This window comes from Eumetopias jubatus, unplaced genomic scaffold (assembly GCF_037043125.1).
Source record: "Eumetopias jubatus isolate StellerSeaLion01/CBP00866 unplaced genomic scaffold, mEumJub1_p1.0 scaffold_3, whole genome shotgun sequence".
NCBI lineage: Eukaryota > Metazoa > Chordata > Mammalia > Carnivora > Otariidae > Eumetopias > Eumetopias jubatus.
In genome coordinates this window covers 104289744-104312823 of record NW_028274809.1, presented here as the reverse complement: position 1 = coordinate 104312823, position 23080 = coordinate 104289744, and the positions used below count along the sequence as shown (strand labels likewise).

General features: G+C 39.5%; 1 pseudogene across 1 annotated transcript; it reads left to right on the top strand.

Annotated features, from left to right (window-relative positions):
• The first annotated feature begins 226 nt into the window (after positions 1–226).
• Positions 227–2341, top strand: LOC114207308 (cell division cycle protein 16 homolog; annotated as a pseudogene). The gene is made up of 2 exons (XR_015767935.1): positions 227–531; positions 747–2341. The product of XR_015767935.1 is annotated as a cell division cycle protein 16 homolog (transcript).
• The last annotated feature ends 20739 nt before the right edge of the window (positions 2342–23080 follow it).

Genomic DNA, 23080 nt, shown 5'->3' with positions numbered 1-23080 from the left:
CATATCCTTAACCAGCGAGAACAAAGTGATGGTTGCTAGAAGGGAGGTGGATGGGGGATGGGTGAAATAGATAAAGGGAATTAAGAATACACTTATCTTGGGGCGGAGCCGGACCGGGTGTGGGTGGCTGCGGCACGGGCTCCGGGTGGGCCCAGCGGGCAGCGGGAAGGAGGGCTTGCGCCGTGGCTGTGGACGCCGCTCGGTGGGACTCCTCGGCCGCGCCGCCATGAACCTGGAGTGGCTGCGGAAGCGCGTCCGGCAGTACTTGGACCAGCAACAGTATCCAAGTGCTCTATTTGGGGCAGATAAAGTAGCTTCACTCTCTCATGAGGAACCCCAGGACATTTATTGGTTGGCTCAGTGTCTGCACCTAACAGCACAATATCATAGAGCAGCTCATGCACTTCGGTCACGAAAACTGGACAAACTATATGAAGCATGTCGCTACCTTGCAGCTAGATGCCATTATGCTGCAAAAGAGCATCAGCAGGCTCTTGATATTCTTGATATGGAGGAGCCAATCAACAAAAGGTTATTTGCTGGGGCGCCTGGGTGGCTCAGTCGTTAAGCGTCTGCCTTCGGCTCAGGTCATGATCCCAGGGTCCTGGGATCGAGCCTCACATCGGGCTCCCTGCTCCGCGGGAAGCCTGCTTCTCCCTCTCCCACTCCCCCTGCTTGTGTTCCTGCTCTCGCTATCTCTCTGTGTCAAATAAATAAAATCTTAAAAAAAAAAAAAAAAAAAAAAGGTTATTTGAGAAATACTTGAAGGATGAAAGTGGCTTGAAAGACCCCTCCAGTGACTGGGAAATGTCACAGTCTTCGATAAAGAGTTCTATTTGTCTCCTACGAGGGAAGATCTAGGATGCCCTGGATAACCAAGCTCTAGCTACCTATAGCTACAAAGAAGCTTTGAAGCTCGATGCCTACTGTTTTGAAGCATTTGATCTTTTAACATCACATCACATGTTGACAGCCCAAGAAGAAAAAGAACTTCTTGAGTCACTACCTCTTAGCAAGCTCTGTACTGAATAACAGGAATTGCTATGCTTTCTCTTTGAGAACAAACTAAAAAAGTATTATAAACCTAGTGAAACTGTCCTCCCCGAGTCTGTAGATGGTTTGGAAGAGAATCTGGATGTGGTAGTGTCTTTAGCTGAAAGACATTATTATAACTGTGATTTTAAAATGTGCTACAAGCTTACTTCTGTAGTAATGGAGAAAGATCCTTTACATGCAAAGTGTTTACCTGTACATATAGGGACACTTGTGGAGCTGAATAAAGCAAATGAACTTTTCTATCTTTCTCATCCTAGTAATACTGTGTCTTGGTTTGCAGTGGGATGCTACTATCTCATGGTTGGTCATAAAAATGAACATGCCAGAAAATATCTCAGTAAAGCGACAACACCTGAGAAGACTTACGGGCCTGCATGGGTAGCATACGGGCACTCGTTTGCAGTGGAGAGTGAGCACGACCAGGCCATGGCTGCCTACTTCACAGCCGCACAGCTGATGAAAGGGTGTCATTTGCCAATGCTGTACATTGGATTAGAATATGGATTGACCAATAACTCAAAACTGGCTGAAAGATTCTTTGGCCAAGCACTAAGCATTGCACCAGAAGACCCATTTGTTATGCACGAGGTTGGCGTGGTTGCGTTTCAGAATGGAGAATGGAAAACAGCAGAAAAATGGTTCCTTGATGCTTTTGAAAAAATTAAAGCAATTGGAAATGAGGTAACAGTTCACAAATGGGAGCCTTTGTTGAACAACTTGGGGCATGTCTGCAGGAAGCTTAAAAAGTATGCCGAGGCCTTGGACTATCACCATCAGGCGCTGGTGTTAATTCCCCAGAACGCATCCACGTATTCTGCCATAGGATATATCCATAGTCTGATGGGCAACTTTGAAAATGCTGTTGACTATTTCCACACAGCTCTTGGTCTTAGGCGAGATGATACATTTTCTGTTACAATGCTTGGTCATTGCATTGAGATGTACATTGGTGATTCTGAACCTTACGTTGGAGCAGACATTAAAGACAAATTAAAATGCTATGACTTTGATGTGCATACAATGAAGACACTAAAAAACATTATTTCACCTCCGTGGGATTTCAGGGAATTTGAAGTAGAAAAACAGACTACAGAAGAAACAGGGCTTGCACCACTAGAAACCTCAAGGAAAACTCCAGATCCCAGACCTTCCTTGGAAGAAACCTTCGAAATTGAAATGAACAAAAGTGACATGATGCTGGAGACCTCTATGTCAGACCACAGCACATGATTGCAGACAGCTCTCAGCTCCATTTTGTCCTGGGGGAGGTCAGGGTTTCCTCACATCCTTGTTCTATCTTCAGAATTCCCCATTTCTTGACACGAAGGCAGACTGCACCTCTCCATTTAGGCATAGAGACGTGCTGGAAGAGACCGGACTGCACACCTTTGCAACACATGTTTTCTGATCCTACAAAACAATTCTGTGTAGAGGAATAAAGAGGTAAATTGTGAAAAAAAAAAAAGAATACACTTATCTTGTTGAGTACCGAGAAATGTATAGAATTGTTGAATCATTATACTGTATACCTGAAACTAATTTAACACTGTATGTTAATTTTACTTCAATTTAAAAGAAATGTAAAAAGATAGAAGTGGTATACTCAGGGTCAGGCATTCACAGGACCAAAGAGTAAGCCTCATGAATATATGTCCTAGGCCTCCATGTTATCCATCAGTATTCAATTAGCACCTCTCTCCCTCTACTCATATTTATGGCCACATTGGTGGAATTGGGAGAGATTTTTTAATACCAGCTATGGAGAAGAAAAATGACAGAACTTGATTCAGTAATGGGGCAGCTTGATATATGGGTAGTCTAAATGAACTGTGTCTAAACTACAGCCCCACTCAGGAGTCGACCTAAAAAGTAGAAGTGAAGGGAAATCCTCAAGAATTTGTAATAGTCATCTATTGCTGCATAACATACATACATACATACATACATACAATCTCAGTTTCTTTAAACAAGGCAGATTTATTATTGCACAGTTTCTGTGGAATGATCAGGCATGGCTTACTGAGGGCCTATGCTTATGTTCTCACAAGGTTGTGAGTAAGATGTGGACTTGCTGCCATCTCCTTGGAGGCTCAGTCCCGGAAGGATCTATTTCTAAGCTTATGTGGTGTTGGTAGCGTTCAGTTCCTTGTAGGCTCCTGGACTGAGGGTTTTGTTTCTTGGTGGCTGGTGGCCATAGATTGCCTTCAGTTCCTTGCACATAGGCCTGGCCTTTTCTATAGGCAGACCTACACCATTGAAGCTTGTTGCTTCAAAGTCAGCAAAAGGGAGAGTTCTGGTAAAATGATCATTACAGTCTTACACAACATAACCATATGCATTTCACCACATACATCTCATCACTTTAGTACTATTCTATAGGTTGGAGGCAAATACAGGATGAAGTCCTTTACAGAGTTTTATAATATTCCCCCTTCCCCACCAAAACTCATGTCTTCCCCAGAATCTCAGAATATGACCACTTTAGAAATAGGGTCTTTTCAGATGTAATTAGTTAAGGTGGGATAAGGTCATACTGCAGTAGCATAGGAGCTTATCCAGACAAACTAATTTCTTTATAAGCAGAGAAGAAATGCAGAGACACAGACTCATAGGGATAATGCTGTGTGACAACAGAACCAGAGATTAGCGTGATGCATCTATAAGCCAAGGAATCCCAAAGATTTCAGGAAACACCAGAAACTCAAAGAAAGACATGGGACAGATTCTTCCCTAGAATCTTTAGAGAGAACATGGCCCTGCTGACACCTCGATTAACTGTGGGAGAATAAATTTTTTTCGTTTTAAGTTACATACGTTTTGGTCATATGTTACAGAAGCCCTGGGGAACTAATATAATCCCAAACTTAACAAGAATGGATTATGCAAGGGCATGAATTCTAGGATTGAGGACCATGATGGGCTGTCTACTAGAGTTTACTTCTGCCCTCCAATGATGCACAACTTTCACATGCAAAGTACATGCACCTCCTGCTAATGTACCCAAGAGTCTTACTGTATTTGGGCACCAGCTCAAATCCCAGATTCTCATCATTTATATATTACACACACACACACACACACACACACACACACACACACACACACACACATGGATAAGACTCCTTCATTGTAGTTACTCTCAATTTGTCTATCTATAAAACTAATGAAATGAATTATCTCCTCCCCCTCCACACACACACCTAATGTATATGGAAAATGGACAGTACAAAGGAATGACTGAATCACAGAAATTATGAAATCCAGCTGGGAAATGTTCAGAATTCCCACATTAGGTTTGAAGACTTAGGAATCATTCTCTTTGGCCCTTGGTTCTGTCCTCTGGGCCCTTGCTCCCCCTCAGTCATTCATTTTAAGGAAAGGCAGCACATGTGTGCTACTGAGTAGTTTTTATCAATCTTCCTACTGGTACAATTTTGGAATCAAGAATCTCCTTTCCTTTTGTGCCCTTTTTGTGTCCCTTTCAATCTTAACTGATAGTTCTTTTTTTTTTAGTGGAAATAATTTTCTCAAATACTGTGTGGGTCTTCTGTGAACTTCCTTGAACTCAGTCCATCAGACAAAAGTTCCACACACAGATCTTTTACAGATAACCACCTCTCTTCCTTGTGCTTCTGCTACAATGATGAGGACAACACTCTTAAAATTACTCTTAAGCTTACTAGAGGGCTATGATTCATTGAGAGGTACATATGTATAATGTGCACCCTTAATCCTTTGAAAAGAACCTTTCCATGATATTACAGTGCATATTACAACAGCCTTTCAATAGGTCTGTAGCTTTAACAAAAGTTTGATAGTAATACCCTTGGTTTCTTTACCTATACCAGGGCTTATCTCTTATGTACTATGCCCAGAAGCCATTTCACTTTTAGCATTTTACCATCTATAAAGGTTGAAAAGTGGTCCAATGTTAGAAAATATTCAGTGTACTCATGGACAGTAGTAAATGGCAAGGTCAATTATTCATGGAATTGAAGGAGAAAGATTGGAAGATCAAGGACAAGGAGGTCTGAGGTAGAGTCATATGGATGGACACACAAAGTAAGCACAGAACTAAAGATGTTTGTGCTACAGATAATACTCACCAGAGAGCATTGACCATGGAGGAGGCACTAAACTACCATGACTCTCCAGCTGACACCAGCCAGCCACTGTTACCTACTGCTCTACCACTAACTCAATGACAGCATGAATGATATAGCCTTGGTGGGAGGGATGGGGCTGTGCATGCATCCAACAGCAGAGGCCTCCACTCAACAAGTGATTTAGCTATATCATTCCTGCCAAATGTACAAGATGCCACCAGCAAAAACCAGCACTGAGCCCCTGATATAGAATCATCTCTCCAAGAAACCCATCAGTAACTTGGTGAGTCAATTACACTGGACCCCTTCTACTTTGAAAGGGGCAACAATTATCTTGGGTAAACTCAACATATATTCTGAGTATGAGTTTGCCTTTCCCAATCACAGTACCTCAGCAGGCACCCCTGTGTTAGGGCTTATACATTGTTTTATCTACAACACAGGACCTCACCTAACATTGCATCAGAAGAGAAGACACATTTTACCATAGAAAATATGGCAGTGGGCACATGACCTTGGGATCCACTGGTTCTTCCACAAACTATCCTATTCAAAAAGTGCCAGCCTGAGAAAGCAACTAAAAGTCCTGTTAAAAGTGCAGCTAATGTGCCAAAGAGGAGAGGATCTCATATGGGAAAGGGCACTACACACAGGGTATATATCCTAAAGCGATAACCATATATAGTGCTATGTTGCCATTGGATAAAACACATGGGTCTCCAAACTAAGAGTGGAAGCAAGAGAGGTTACATTTGCCATCATTCCCAGTTGCTTACTGGTGAACTTGTGCCTCCCATTCCCACAACTCTGGGCTTTGTGGTTTAGAGATTCTTTTTGCTAGAGAGGGAACAATTCTACAAGAAAACATAGCTAGAGTTTTGTTGAACCTCAAGTGATAGCTGCCTCTTAGTCACTCCTGACTCTTTTTGCCAAGAAATCAGAAGACAGGGAAGGGAGTCAACATCCTTGTTTATCCTATTTATCCAGGATAAATAACCTTAATCGTCAGAAGTTTATTATATAATGAAGGCCGAAGATTCCTCAGGTGATCCAAATGATATCTCTTGATACCCCCTGTCCAATTTTGGTGGTAAATAGAAAAGCACACCAGCAGAGATCCAAGAAAAGCATGATGGCCAAGGTCTCAGAAATGTAGGTTTGGTCACTTCACCAGGTAAAAGCACTTAGCCCAACATAGGTGATGACCAAGAGCAAGGAAAAACTTTAAGGAGTAGTGCAGGAGAGAGATCAATATTATTTATACTTCTGAGACTCGTGGCAATGCCAGTGGTTCATCCCAATAACCTCCTTCTCACAACAGGAGGTATGGGTAATACAACATGATATCAACTGGAGTTTGAATCTGCATGACTCATATACTAAATTTTATTGGCAGTTCCTTTAGGATTCATGGGGACCCTTTTCCTGAGGGAAATTAATACTTTGTTTTAGAGAATTGGGGAGACTCTGGCTATGGCTCTGCCACAGTTGGACACAAATTCCATCCTATTTAGCCCCTACTAATCTTACAACCACAAATTCACAAACACTGTGGTTGCTAATGTCTTCCCCTACTTTTGGCAATAAAACACTCTGCTTCAATTGGAAACTTCCTCTTGAACTTCACTGTGGTAGCTATTCATCATTGTTCTCTGAACCTACCTTTGCCCCCACCTCATTCTAGCACCAGGGACACCATCCCCCAGGACTTGAGCAATCATAGTATCACTTTCCCTTGGACCATATTGTTCAATTGGGTGGTAGGTGATGTGATTCAAGCAAAGTCAAACAATGACCACCCGAGGGACTGATATATGGAAACACTGAAAAATAATCCCTCTTTTTTCCTAGTATTGTTCAACATGGAGTATGTGCCAGTAACCATTATTATATGCATAACCTATATGTACTATATGTAAATAATTTTCTCTTCTTTCATTCTTGTTCTTTCTCTCTCCCCACCCTGTTGCTGTGTTATTCTTGGATACAACTTTTAAAACCACCCCCTTGACTTCCTGTAAAGTTAGGCAAATAAATTATTTTGTTTTAGTTAAATTAGCTTACCTGATTGCTTGCAAGTTATGAAAGCAAAGAGAAGTGAATTAATAGTTTGGAGATAAACTTGGCACACAGAGAACCCAAAGAAATGACAGCAGAGGATACCAGGGCCCTCCCATATCCATTCTCCTCCATTTTCCCCCTAATGTGCAATAATTAAAGAGCCATGTGAAACAGATAGGGGGTACAAGTCAAATTAGTTTTGCCTTACCCATCCAGCTGTTTCTTTCAAAATACCCCATGTCAGAAACCACAATGAAAGTCCTTAAACTGAATGCTAGGGCTCAGGTCTATTTCACAGGCTGAGTTTCCAAGGAAATGGCCTTTGAAGAAATTTGTGTGTAAGGAATTTATTGTGAACAGCTTTCAGGTCCAACAACAGTTGAAGAAAAGAAAGCAGATTAATCAGAGAGAGAAACAAATACAATGTAGTCATAGCAAAGATTTCAGCCAATTCTATAGGGAACTCTTGGCTTGGGTCATTCTCTTCAGAATTGTCCCAAATTAAGCAAGATATCCAAGTGTTTATACTCCATATCAGCCAACTATATACCTCAAGGAACTAGAAAAAGAAAAACAAACTAAGTTGATGTGCAGGAGTCAGTCAAGTAGTTTCTGGATTTCTTTCAGAGGGAATTGCCCTGTGTGTGGCTATAGTTTTGGTCTGTCCATGGGAAGAGGTGAGTTCAGAAGATACCAATGTCACCGTCTGAGATCAGAACCTCAGGAATTTCAAACCTTATCATCATACATGCTTAATTTGGTGTCTCTGTTCCTACAAACTTGTGTCCTTCCAGATGTCAACTAGGGAGATATTTATCAGAAGGCTTGACTGGGCTAGGTGTTAAAGAAGTAGTGATTTCTTATCCAGGAAAAGGAATGGAGAAGAATTTGGTACCAGAAATGAAAGCCTAAAACATGTAGTGTTGGCTTTAGAATTGGGTTTTGAGCAAAAACTAGAAGGGCCTTGACAAGAATTTCAGTGGAAACATAATGAGACTCAAAGAGATTGTTGGTGAAGACTTAAGAGAAAGTGGTACTAAAAGCTGAGTAGTCTCTTATTGCTCCCCTACCATGCTGGAGAGGCTCTGGGACTCTGCCTGACAGTATCCGCTGAACTCCCAGACAACAGCCAGTGTCAACTTTAAATATGTGTGTGAGCCATCATGAAATGCTCAAGATTGCTGCCTCATACAATTATATATAGGAAAGCTTTTGAATTCAAACTTTTCTTTTGGTAACCAGCCATTTTTCTATTTAGATTCATTATCTTGGATGTTCATGCTAGAAAGCCAACATCTGAAAAAATGATAATTTTTCTCTTGAGTGCATATTTCATTTTTCTTGTATTGACTAGAACAGCTAAAATAGTGTTAACTAAAAATGTGCATTACAGATGTTCTTGTCTTGGTCTTACATTAATAACAACATAAAGAAGCTCTATTAACAATAATAATTGCTATCATGATCATTATTATGTGTTATGGGCACAATAATGGTATATCATAGTATTTAAGAGCAAAGATTCAGAGGCCAGCTGTATGGATATTTTTATGTACAATATTTTATTGGTTTCAAGTGTACAGCATAGTGATTCAACATTTATTTACATTACAAAGTGATCAGCATGATAAATCTAGTTACCATCTGTCACCATACAAAGTTACTACAGTATTATTAAGTATATTCCCTATGTGGTGCATTGCATCTTCATGTCTTATTTATTTGATAAGTGAAAGTTTGTATGTTTTAATCCCCTTCCCCTGTTTTGCCCATCCCCTCATCCCACTCCCTCTGGCAACCATCAGTTTGTTCTCTGCATTTATGAATCTATTTCTGTTTTGTTTGTTCATTTTTTTATTTTGTTTTTTAAATTCCACATATAAGTGAAATCATATAATATTTGTCTTTTTCTGTCTAACCTATTTTACTTAGCATAGTACTAGGTCCATTCATGTTGTTGCAAATGGCAAGATTTCATTCCTTTTTATGGCTGAGTGTGTATATATGTGGTGTATATATACAAACACCACATCTTCTTTATCCATTTATCTATCCATGGACACCTTAGTTTGCTTCCATATCTTGGTTGTTGTAATTAATAATGCAGTGAACCTAGGGTACATATATCTTTTCAAATTAATGTTTCTGTTTTTGGATAAATACTCAGAAGTGGAATTGCTGGATCATATGGTATTTCTATTTCTAATTTATTGAGGAATCTCCATATTGTTTTCCATACTGGCTGCAACAATTAACATCCCGACCAGTAGTGTACAAGGGTTTCCTTTTTCCCCACATCTTCGCCAACACTTATTTCTTGTGTTTTTTTTAATATTTTATTTATTTATTTGACAGAGAGAGAGAGAGACAGTGAGAGAGGGAACACAAGTAGGGCGAGTGGGAGAGGGAGAAGTAGGCACCCCGCTGAGCAGGCAGCCTGATGCGGGGCTTGATCCCAGGACCCTGGGATCATGACCTGAGCCTAAGGCAGCCGCTTAACTGACTGAGCCACCCAGGGAAAAACTAGTGAAATCCAAATAGAGTCTGGAGTGTAGTTGGTAAGAATGTACCAATGTTGATTTCTTAGTTTTGACAAATGTACTACGTAATCAAAGATGATGACGGGGAGAACAAGGTGAGAGGTGTATGAAAACACTCTGTTGCCTTTATAACTTTTTTGTAAATATAAAGTCATTCCAAATAAAGTTTATTTTAAAATGTTCTTTGCACAAAACCTTCCAACAGAACCCCACCACTGAAGTCCATGTGTATGATCCTGCTGTTCACGGCCAACTATTGCCCCAAACTGCTAAGTGTGGGGTGATTTGTCACAGCAACGATAGAAAGCCAATTCATCCTTCCACTCTGGTACAAGGACTTTCTGCTTACTCTGAATCTACCAAACATGTCAAACACATTTCACAAAGATGTATGCTAGTATTATTTTGCCTATTCTAATCCCCCTTCTCTTGCCTGAGCTATCTTTTTACAAACTCAAATAATGAAGTACATTCTTTCTTTTTGATCTAATGCAAGCTTTTCCATCTTGTTTTTACTGTCTGCCACTCATCTGGTACATGGACTAGGTTGCTTTGTATTATTTTGCTTCATATGAATATGTAATTTCTCCAGCTAGGTTATGATTCTTTTGAGGGCTATGGTCTTGCCCTCTCCATTACATACACATATAATGATGTATGTATATATTTCCAGGCTCCTTCTGTGGCATTTGAAACTCTCCATGACCTTGATTGCCTGTCCACTTTCTAGACTTCTCACCCATCATTCCCTGATATATATACCCTGTTTCAATTTATGCTTAGTAAATATTTGGTGCATATGAAAGACCAGTTTTCTTGGCATAGTTGTTAAATAGCATGATGATAATGATGGTAGAAGGGGTGGTGGTGGTTATGATGGAGAAAGAGAAAGAGGAGGAGAAGGAGGAAGAGGAAGGGGAGGAGGAGGAGGAAGGGAAGGATCAGAATAGATTAGATTTAAAAAAAGAAAAATATTTTAAAGCATGGCAAGCTTTCCTCTAAAATAACAATTTTTAATATGGTTAATTCCAACCCCCCACCCTGGGGTTATTTGGCAATGTTTGGCGGCATTCTAATTGCCATGGGGAAGTAGGGGGAAATTACAACTGCCATCTAGGGAACAGAGGCCAGAGATGCTGTTAAACATGCTACAAAGTACAGGACAGCCTCCATAACAAACAAGTATTCACCCCAAAATGTCAACACTGTCAAGATTGGAAAATCTTATTCTACAATCGTACTGACCAGCTATGCATAGGGCATAATGCATGAGGTTCCTGCTGTACTTCAGAATGTAAGCTAGAACTTGGACAATTGAACAATCCACAAGCTCAGTCCTTAGGAGTGCTGTATAACACATGAACACATATACCACATGAATGTGCATAGCACATTCTATACCTGTGTTGATGCCTCTGGCATATCTAGATATGTTATCTGCCGGTGTCTGAAATTGAATATTTTCTTGAGCAATAAATTAGCTTAAGATTTTTTTTCTTAAACCAGCTACCCCTAAAGATGAGATTATGCCTACAAATGCTAAGAAAAAATGAGTTGTCAGCAAAGACATTATCTAATTAACAGCTAACCCTGACATCTATTTAGCCCTCCAGCGCACCATCTCCATCTATAAAGGCCAGCCCTCATTTACACAGATGTTCATATACAGTCCTGATAGTATTTATCTTGTCAAGCTATAAAAATTTCTGAAAAGTTATTTTGCATATTTTTGGGCATTTGAGCCTCCAAAGAAACATTCAAGCCCAGTGAAGGGTCCATTTGCCAGATACCACTTCACCAGAGGGAAGGTAAAGTTTGCTAAACACTGTGTTTCCCTCAAAATTTTCTAAATAAATAATTTCTCCTGAACCTTCTCAGACGTTAAGGTACCACTTTTCAAGTGGCTAGAAAGCGAAGACATCTAAACAAGAGAAATTTAGTTAGGGGGGAAAAATGTAGCTTTCAGGATCAGAAGCTGGTAAACTACTTTCACATCAGAAGTTCAATTTAATCTGAAAGGAAAACAAATCCATCAATGTCTATTCAACTTGCCCACAAACCTGAGGGACATTCAGTTTCCCCTTAGTAGAATCTGTGTGTTAGATGTTATTTGGGTCTTTCTGTTCCTGAAACACTTACTTTAAGGTGTACCATGTAATCGAATTTCGCATTCTTTTTCCTGGTCTGCATATGTCTATGTTTTTCAAATGCTCATCAAAATTTTAACTGCAGTTAAAATGTCTTTAAAACGGGAGAATAATTTTTTTTCTTCATACAATTACATTCAGTAATATCAAGGAATCAGGCCAATCGACTGGATTATAAGGATTTTGTCTGCTTCTGATTCAATGGCCCTCCCTTTCCATTATGGGCTACTGGAACCTCTGCCATGGTGGAGTCCCTCATCAATGCCCAGCCATGCTCAGGGGATAATAGTCTGATGGAAACACATTTCAGGGAGAAGTAGTTTTAGTGATGCTTCACACAAAGACCAACTTTAATAGCCAAGCCAACTTGAATTTAACTATTTCCATTAAAGATCGAAGGCTAGGGTGCCTGGGTGGCTCAGTCGTTAAGTGTCTGCCTTCGGCTCAGGTCATGATCCCAGGGTCCTGGGATCGAGCCCTGCATTGGGCTCCCTGCTCTGCAGGAAGCCTGCTTCTCCTTCTCCCACTCCCCCTGCTTGTGTTCCCTCTCTTGCTGTGTCTCTCTCTGTCAAATAAATAAATAAAATCTTTTTTTAAAAAAAAGATATAAGGCTAACTTAGGAGCACAGCTTGGAAACTTCCATTTAAGGAAGGAATCAGATGAGCGCCACATATCTGACTGTACTCCAGTGGAGAGGAACAACTTCCATTGGTCAAACACCTATACGTCCTAGGTACCGCACACTGATGGGCACTTTTAACGCCTTTTTACAGTTGAAGAAGCTGAGGTTCAGAGAGCTTCAGTAACTTCACCAATGCCACACAGACAGTAGGAAGAATTAAGATTTGCTAAAGGCCCTTGATTTCTTTCCTTCAACATACTGAATGATAACCACTAGGAGGGCCAGCCATAACCCTTATCAACACAAACACTTATACCAGTATCAAGAAAGGTAGAGAAACATGAACCTGATTTCTAAATGCAAGCAATCCAAGGATATGAAGCATTTTGTTTGTGTTTGCTTGTTTGTTGCTTTTGTGATTATGCTCCTCAGTGGGGAATATGGATGTGCCATGGGGTAGAGGCTCTGCAGTCAGCCAAGCCTGCACCAAACCTTGGCTCTTGCCCCACCTATGGGCAGAGTAACCTTGAGCAGGTGATATAACCTCCCCAAAGCTCACTTTCTTCATTCACCCATTCATGGCAATAATTCTGCTTATGCATAGTGTTTGAAAGTGTTAAATAAGGCCCTGCGTGCTCCTTGAACATTATCAGGAATATAGAAGGTGCTCCCAAAAGTCACCTCAACATTGCACTCGGAGCCATGTCCCTTCCTTCTCCATATAATAGGCTGAGACTGGAAAGCTTAGCCAGACCATTATGAGTCCAGAAACCCAGAAGAATCAGTTACCAAAGCTGGCAAAGCCTTCTTTAGAAGCCCCAGCAAGCTCACCCAATTCTCATTTTAACTCTATGCCTCCTTTCAGGAATTAGTAGGAGCTTCAAAACACAAGCACAGAATTAAGACAAACAAATGCACTGTGACTGGAGATTATGTAGAATGTTAGCAAGGGAGCCAAAGTAGGACGAGACATCCTTCCACATTGTGAGGCAGCTGTGGCTCGTGTTTCCCTTTATTAAAATCCAGACCCTCTGGCTTTCCTGCAGGATTAATAGAACTTCAGTGAATCTCTGATGGATCTTTTAGAATACGGCAGCAGGGTCGGTGCTCATCTCCCGTCCCTGCTGACATGTTTATATCAAATGGCAGCCAAGGACATGGAGGGCCTGACTAAGAATATCTGGGACTCCACCTCCTAAAGCTCTGCTCCCGTGAGTTTTCTCAGAGATCCAGAACACTTGTCAAAATAGCTCCTTACTTTCTGGCCAGTAAATTGCACCAAGTATTTTTTTTTAAAGATTTAATTATTTATTTGATAGAGAGGACAAGAGCACGAGCACAGAGGGAGAAGAAGAAGCAGACTCCCTGCTGAGCAGGGAACCTGACAAGGGGCTCGATTCCAGGACCCTCAGATGATGACCTGAGCCCAAGGCAGATGCTCAACTGACTGAGCCACCCAGGCGCCCCTGTACCAAGTCTTCTAAGTAGAGTGAGTCCACACTGTGGTAAGTAGTCTTTACATGGCTCCAGTGATCCCCACCTCCTAGAATTTGTGCATTCACTTACTCCCCTTCCTTTGATGGTGAACTGGACTCACTGAGTTTCTTCTACTTAAAAAAATACTGCAGAAGTTATAGGATGTCATAGCTGAGATTGGGTGAGAGAATGACCATGGTTTTGTCTAGGGGCATCCTCTCTCATTCTCTCTCTCTGGTTCTGATAGAAGCTAGTACCCTATGTAAGCTGCCCTATGGAGTGACTCACATGGGAAGGAACTGAGGACCTCAGTCCAGCAGCACACAAGGAACTGAATCCTTCCACAACCATGTGAGTAAGCTTGGAGGCGGATCTTCCCAATTGACGATCTCCGATGAAACCACAGTGCCCACTGACACCTTGAAAGCAACCTTGTGAGGGACCTCTGGTCTCAGTCACCTAGGGCAGCCATGCCCAGCTTCCTGACCCACAGAAACTGTGAAATAATAATTGTTTGTTATTTCAAGCCATTAGTCTTCCTGAGGCTAGCTAATACCTAGAGGTAACAGACAACTAACCTGTGAGCATACCTTTCATTTGCTAGCCAACTAAATCCAGAGCCTGCATGCCAGCCAGGTCCTTCACTGAGTTCTCATACTCAGGGCCACCAGCTACCTAATCACTCCAAGGCCAGGGATCAGACCACTAGGGCCAGCCCTTATGCCCCAAAGACCCCTGAAATTACCCAAACTAGCCAGGTCTAATCCTGTGTACCCTTCCTTGCCCAGTCCTTCCTGCAGAAGCCACAACAAAGTCTCCTGCCCACACTTGCCTCTTAGTCCCTTTACCTTTCCTGATCAACCTTGATGTTCCCCCTCATGGACCTGCATGGCCCTCCATGGTGTCCCCCTCCTCCTTGAAACTGTGAGCAGCAAACTATCTTTTTAATGGCAAAGATAGTTGGCCTCACCACAGCTAAATAATAATAAAATTATTATTAATACATCCTAAAACATGCCTAAATGCCAAAGTATCTGGGACTCCTGTCCTAGCGGTAAGGTTAAAATTACTGCAGAGAGGGAAGCTTCAGTGGCTCAGTTGGTTAAGCGTCCAACTCTTGGCTTCAGCTCAGGTCATGATTTCTGGATTATGAGATCGAGCCCCTTGTTTGGCTTGGCGCTCAGCTTGGAGTCTGCTTGGAATTCTCTCTCTCCCTCTCCTTCTGCCCCTCCCCCTGCTTGCTCACACACTCTCTCTCTCTCAAATAAATAAATAAAACTTTTAAAAATTTTTTAAAAATAAAATAAAATTACTACAGAGAAAGAGACCGTACCTCCTGTGAACACCTAACCTTATCCTGGAAACAGATCTTATCTGGGGATGCTTAGGAGACATGGTTAGGGACAAGGGGAGACAAAAAGTGAGAAGGTTTGAGAGAGGAGTGACAGAGGCATGAAAAGCAAGTGCATACCTTACGAATTCATGGACATATGAAAGAAAGGGAAAGGAAATCACATTTACCAGGCACTTAGTGCATGTTGCCATATATTGTGCTAGAAGTTTTCAGTTATGTTAATTAATCCCCATAAAAAGTCCTGAGAAGCAGGTACTGTATTAGTACTATTGCCATGTTGCAGAAACTAAAACTAGGAGTCTAAGAATTTAGATACCCTGTTCACATTTATAAAGATAAGCAGAGGACACTAGTGATCTCTCTGGTTTCAAAATCTATGCTTTTCCTTTCACCCCACTGAGGTCTAAGGGCTACAACTGGACAAGATGTTACCTGCTATTAACAGGGTTAAATCCAAGTTTTGGTCTCTTCTGTTGTTCTTTGTTTCTTAAAATGACCTATTATTCATTCTTTTACTTCTGAGTTTACTGGGGTTCTCTTATCCTCAAGAAATCAAAAACATCTCTGCATCTCATTTTGACTACACACCTTATCGGTACTTATCTTCATGAACAGACCTGGGCTCATACACCACGCTATTTAATTCACAGACCCAGTTAGGCTGAGAACTGTCTTAAAAGGAAGTTTCTTTTGACATATTACATTTGAGTGATTGATTGGCTTCTTCATTGGAGATGCTGCCACCAACCTCCTTCCTGACTTAGATAAAACTAAGTGGTTCAATATAAAACCATTTCTTGTGGTCAGGCTCCTTATCAGCAGCCCACAAAACTACCCTCATTTCAAGGTGTCACCCTACCCTATTTGGTAATGTAAATTTATTTAGCAGGGAATGGGCTTTCTAGAATCAGGTGAATTGATAGGGATCTAAATATAATAAGGCTTGAAGTACAAGAACACAGAAAGGATTTGGATATAAAAACAATCTAACAATCTGCATATATTAGTCATTTGATCAATCTGGTTTTGTTGTCTAGGTATAGCTGCATCTTAGTGGGTATGTGACTATAGGCAAGGTTATCATGTTTACCTTCACTTTTCTCCTAAAATGTATGATGGTAATATCTCATAGAGTTCTTTCTAGGAATGAATAGGATTGAATGGAGCACTGGGTGTTATACGCAAACAATGGAATCATGGAACACTACACCAAAAACTAATGATGTAATGTATGGTGATTACCATAACAATAAAAAATTTAAAAAACTAATGATGTAATGTATGGTGATTACCATAACATAATAAAATTAAATTTAAAAATAAATAAAGCACCAGCAATGTGACTTCCTGGAGTGGTCTTCTTCCACAATTATTCATAGAATGGGCCATGAAATTGGACCACCAGTTTTTATGTCCTGACTCCACCACCCATTAACTATTTGTCTTTGGGCAAGTTTCTTAACCATTCTGTGTTTTTTCTACTTTAATTTTCCCGTAAGTAAAATGGGGGAGATGTAGTAACAGTCTTATAGAATTGTTATATGATAAAAAGAGTTAATGTATGTGAAGAACTTGGACCTGCACTGGTTATGTAACATATAAAACATGTAACATATAACACATAACATAATATATAATATATAATATATTGCATTTTTTAAATTGAGATATAATTCACATAACATAAAATTCATTTTAAAGTATATAGTGCAGAGGTTTTTAATATATTCACAAGGTTATACAAACATCACCATGATCTATTTTCAAAATATTTCCATCAGCCCAAAAAGAAATCCCTGTATGTTACAGTCACTCCCAATTCTCCTTACCCTTCATCCCCTGGTGACCAATAATCTATTTTCTGTGTCTATGGATTTGCTTAAGTGGACATTTCATATCAATTGAGTAATACAACAAGTGACTCTGGTGTCTAGCTTCTCTTACTTAAGCATAAAGTTTTCAAGGTCCAACCATGTTGTAGTATGAATCAATGTTTCATTCCTTTTTATGACAATATTCTATTTAGTATGTACATACCTCATTGTTTACCCATTCATCAGTTAATGGTCTGATCCCCATGCTTCCATTTTTTTGGCTATTCTTTTTCTCTTGCACAGCCTTGACACTATTATTGAAATATTAATTGACCATAGATATATGGGTTTATTTTTGGACTCTCAATTCTATTACATTAATCCATATATCTGCTTTTCTGCTGCTGCAACATCTTCTTAATTACTGTAGCTCTGTAGTAAGTTTTAAAGTCAGAATTTGAAGTCCTCCAACTTTGTTCTTCTTTTTAAAATTTATGTCTAGTTAGAGACCCTTGCATTTCCATATGAAATTTTAGAATCATTCTGTCCTGCACACATAGCAGCAAGAATTCTGATAGCAACAATATCTATAGGTCAATTTGGGGAGTATTATCACCCTAACAACATGAAATGTTCCATGAATACAGGATGCCTTTCCTTTTATTTAAATGTTTCATTTTCTTCACAGTGTTTTGTAATTTTCAATGTACAAGTTTTATACTTATTTTGTTAAATTTATTCCAAAATAATGTATGCCTTTTGATGCTATTGTAAATGGAATTGCTCTCTTTATTTCATTTGCAGGTTATTCATTGCTAGTGTAGAGGACTACAACTGATTTGAGGATTTTTGTTGTTGTTGTTGTTGTTGTTTCAAGTTTATATTTAAATTCTAGTTAACATATGGCGTAATATTAGTTTTAGGAGCAGAATATAGTGATACATCACTTACACATAACACCCAGTACTCATCACAAGTGCCCTTCTTAATGCCCACCACCCATTTAGCCCATCCTCCTAAAACTGATTTCTGAATACTGATTGGGTATCCTGTGACTTTGTTGAACTCAGTGTTAGCCCTAATAGTTTTGTATGTGTGTCTGTGTGTGTGTTCTTTAGAGTTTTCTATGTATAAGATCCTGTCATCTGAAAAAAGTGGTAGTTCTAATTCTTCCTTTCCAACATGGTGCATTTTTTTCCATTTCTTGACAAATTGCCATGGTTAGAACTCCCAGAATAATGTTAAATAAAAGTGCTGAGAGTGGATGGAAATCCTTGTCTTATTCCTGATCTTACAGAGAAAGATTTCACTCTTTAAACCATTGTGTATGTTGTTGGCTATGGGTTTTTCATAGATGATCTTTATCAGGTTGAAGAATTCCCTTATATTCCTAGTTTGCTGAGTGTTTAAGTTATTAAGTGGTACTGGATTTTGTCACATTTTTTATTAAAAACTGTTTTCTAACTTCCCTTATAATTTCTTTTTAGCTCATTGGTTATTTAAGACTGTATTGTTTAATTTCCATATATTGTGAATTTTTCAAATCTCCTTCTGTTATTGATTTCTTTTTCTTTTTTTATTAAATTCAATTAGCCAACATATAGTATAGCATTAGTTTCGGATGTAGTGTTCAATAATTCTTCAGTTGCATATAATACCCTGTGCTCATCACATCATATGCCCTACTTAATGCCCATCACCCAATTACCCCATCCCCTCACCCACCGCCTCTCCAGCAACCCTCAGTTTGTTTCCTATAGCTAAGAGTCTCTCATGGTTTTTCTCCCTCTCTGATGACTTCCCATTCAGTTTTCCCTCCCTTCCCCTATGATGCTCTGTGCTGTTTCATATATTCCACATATGAGTGAAATCATATGATAATTGTCTTTCTCTGGTTTACTTATTTTGCTTAGCATAATACCCTCTAGTTCCATCCACATCATTGCAAATGGCAAGATTTCTTTTTTTCTTTTCTTTTCTTTTTTTTTTTGATGGCTGGGTAGTATACCATTGTATATAATACCACATCTTCTTTACCCATTCGTCTGTTGAAGCACATCTGGGCTCTTTCCATGGTTTGGCAATTGTGGACGTTGCTGCTATAAACATTGGGGTGCACATACCCCTTCGGATCCCTACATTTGTACCTTTGGGGTAAATACCCAGTAGTGCAATTGCTGGATCGTATGGTAGCTCTATTTTCAACTTTTTGAGGAACCTCCATACTGTTTTCCAGAGTGGTTGCACCAGCTTCCATTTCCACCAACAGTGTAGGAGGGTTCCCCTTTCTCCGCATCCCCGCCAACATCTGTCGTTTCCTGACTTGTTAATTTTAGCCATTCTGACGGGTGTGAAGTGGTATCTCATTGTGGTTTTGATTTGTATTTCTCTGAAATCTCCTTCTGTTATTGATTTTAATTTCATTCTACCATATTCAGAGAACATATTTTGTAGGATGTTGATCATTTTAAATTTACTAAGACATAAGCCTAATATACAGTCTATTTTGTAGAATGTTCAATGTTCACTTGAGAAGAATGGTATTCAGCTGTTAGAAGGTACAGTGTTGTATAGATGTCTGTTAGGTCTGCTTGGTTTATAATGTTGGTCAAATCTACTTTCTCTTGCTGGCCATCCACCTAATTGCCCCATCCAGTGTTGGAAGTAGGGTGTTGAAGTCTTCAACTGTTACTACTGAATTGTCTATTTCTCCTTTCAACTCTGTCAGCTTTCTTCATGTATTTTAGAGCTCTTTTGTTAAGTGTATATATGTTATAATTGTTACATCTTGGTGTATTAACTTTTTTATTAATATATAATGTATTTCCTTGCCTCTAGTAACGCTTTTGATTTTAAAGCTAGTTTGCTTGCTATCATTAGAACCACTCCAGTTCTGTTTTGATCACTATTTGCATAGCATATCTTTTCTCCACCTTTACCTTCAATCCATATGTGTTGTTAACACTAAAGTGAGTCTCGTCAAAATAGCATATAGTTGGATCATGTTTTTATCCACTTGTTCAGTCTCTACCTTTTCACTGTAGTGTTTAGTTCATTTACATTAATGTCATCACTAGTAAGGAAGTACTTACTTCTGTCATTTTGCTATTTTTTTCTATAGGTCTTATGTGTCTTGTTGTTCCCCAATCCCTCCATTATTGTCTTCTTTCACGTTAAATTTTATTTTTTATGTTTTTTAAAGTAATCTCTACACCCAAGGTGGGGCTCAAACTCACAACTCCAAGATCAAGAATCGCATGCTCTGGGATACCTGGGCAGCTCAATCAGTTAAGTGTCTGCCCTCAGCTCAGGCCATGATTCCAGGGTCCTGGGATCAAGTCCCACATCAGGCTCCTTGCTCAACAGGAAGCCTGCTTCTCCCTCTGCCTACCATTCCCCTCTGCTTGTGCTCTCTCTCTCGCTCTGACAAATAAATAAATAAAATATTAAAAAAAAAGGTCTCATGCTCCTCCAATTGAGCCAGCCAGGTGCTCCTTGTGTCAAACTTTAAATTTAAATTCATTAGTGCATCATTTAAAATTTTTTTTATTATGTCACCATACAGTCCATCATTAGTTTTTGATGCAGTATTCCATGATTCATTATTTGCGTATAACACCCAGTGCTCATTACAACATGTGCCCTCCTTAATACCCATCACTGGGCTAACCCATCCCCCTGCCCCCTCCCCTCTGAAACCCTCAGTTTGTTTCCCATAGTCCATAGTCTCTCATGGTTTGTCTCCCCCTCTGATTTCCCGCCCTTCAGTTTTCCCTTCCTTCCCCTAATGTCTTTCATGTTATTCCTTATGTTCCACATATGAATGAAACCATATGATAATTGTCTTTCTATGCATTAGTATATCATTTTAATTCTCTTTTATCATTTCACTTTTGATATGTAAAATAAAAGAAAATAAAATATTTTCTTTGTGGTTGTTCTGGGAATTACAGCTAACATCTTAGTTTATAGTAATCTATTTCAGATTAATACCAACTTAATTTCAATAATATATCTCTTTATTAATATTCTCTATTTGGCAGACATTGTTCTTATGTATTTCTTTATTTTTTAAAATATGGTTTCCATTAAGTCTTTGCAGCTATTTAAAATACCTGATTTAAAGTCTTTGTTTAGGGGCACCTGGATGGCTCAGTTGGTTAAGTGACTGCCTTTGGCTCAGGTCATGATCCTGGAGTCCCGGAATCAAGTGCCCTTTCAGGCTTCCTGCTCAGCAGGGAGTCTGCTTCTCCCTCTAACCCTCCCCCCTCTCATGCTCTTTCTCTATCTCATTCTCTTTCAAATAAATAAATAAAATCTTTAAGGTCTTTGTCTAGAAAGTACCACGTTTGGGCTCCCTCAGGGACAGTTTTTATACACTGTTTTGGCTTTTTGGTTTTCTTTTGTTTTTTTCTGTGTATGGGCCATAGTTTCTCGTTCATTTGCTTGTCTCATAATTTTTTTGTCAAAAACTGTGGGCATTTTGAAAACTACAATGTGGCAACTCTGAAAAGTAGATTACATGCCCCCCAAGTTTGTTGTTAGTTTATTTTTTGAGTATCTTTTCTGAATTAATTCTGCATTCCTATTTAAGTGTGTCATTGAAGTCTGGCCTATTAACTCAGTGGTCCACTAATGATTGAGCAGAGATTTCCTTAAGTACCCGAAACAAACAAAAACAAATCCCCCAAAACCCTTTCAGTCTTTTTCACCAGGATTCTGTGTCCATTTGGGGGCACTTCCTTAACACTCATCCAGGGACTTATACCTACAGCTTAACCTGTACTTCCTGTCTGCACAGAGATTCAAGATCAGCAAGAGGCCAGAATATAGGACCTTCCCAGCACTTTCCTGAGTGTTTGCACAACCCTCCACACATAGATCCCCCCTAGATTCCCAGGAATATGTCAAAGTTTTTAAAATCCTCATAGCTATCTCATTCCCTAATTTTTCCCCACAAGCTTTTTGGTTGGTCTATTGTTTGTGCCAACTTTTATCTATTGCTTCAGGCATCAGCAACTAAAATATTGGCCTGTAAAGGTTTTCAGCAAACACTCCCTAGGCAATGGCTTTAGCACTGGACAAATTCTGAGTCGGATGAAATAAAGACAAGCTTTTCAAGCCAGTTTTCCAGGGAGCCACCAGAAAGCTCAGATTGTTGCAAGCCCTTGGTTGATTTCCAGAGATTAAAAAAAAAAAAAAAAAAAAACAGTAAAAGTTGATTCTGAGAGTTCTTGCCAGTTTTTTTCACTGCTTTTATGGAAGCACAGATTTTCAGAGTTCCTTACCCTGCCATTTTCATTGACATCACCTCACTACATGATATTTATGTAAGTGTTGTCATTCTCATGATCAGTATTTTTCCTCTCCCTTAAGGAGTATGAGAAGATTTGAGGTGAGACACATGAGCTAATTCATAACAATCTCCGGTCCTGTGACATAAATCATGTGTCACACAATTTCCCAACTAAATAAAGAAACAGTCTGAATTGGGATTCATTCCTTTCTATGAATTGGTTGATTTCTCCTCAACTTGAAGAAATTATAGTAGTCCTCTTCCTGGTGATTCATTCTTCAGGTACTTCACTCAGAACAATCGGACCGTATAGTTTATCCAGATGGAAGCAGAGCACATAATCACAACATTCAATTTGGAATGATCCCTAACTAGAGCTGAGCCACCTGCTTGGAATCCTAGAACTATTTTTAAATAAATATTGGTGAAATATGATACCTGACTTCTAACAGTACATATTAATTAGCTTTGTCTATTTTTGTACTTATATAAGTGGACTGACACAATTCGTTCTTTTCTGTCTCATTTATTTTGTGTAAAACAATGTTTGGGGGATCCATCACGCTTTTGCAAGGAGTTATGGTTTGTTGGTAGTATAAGCTATATA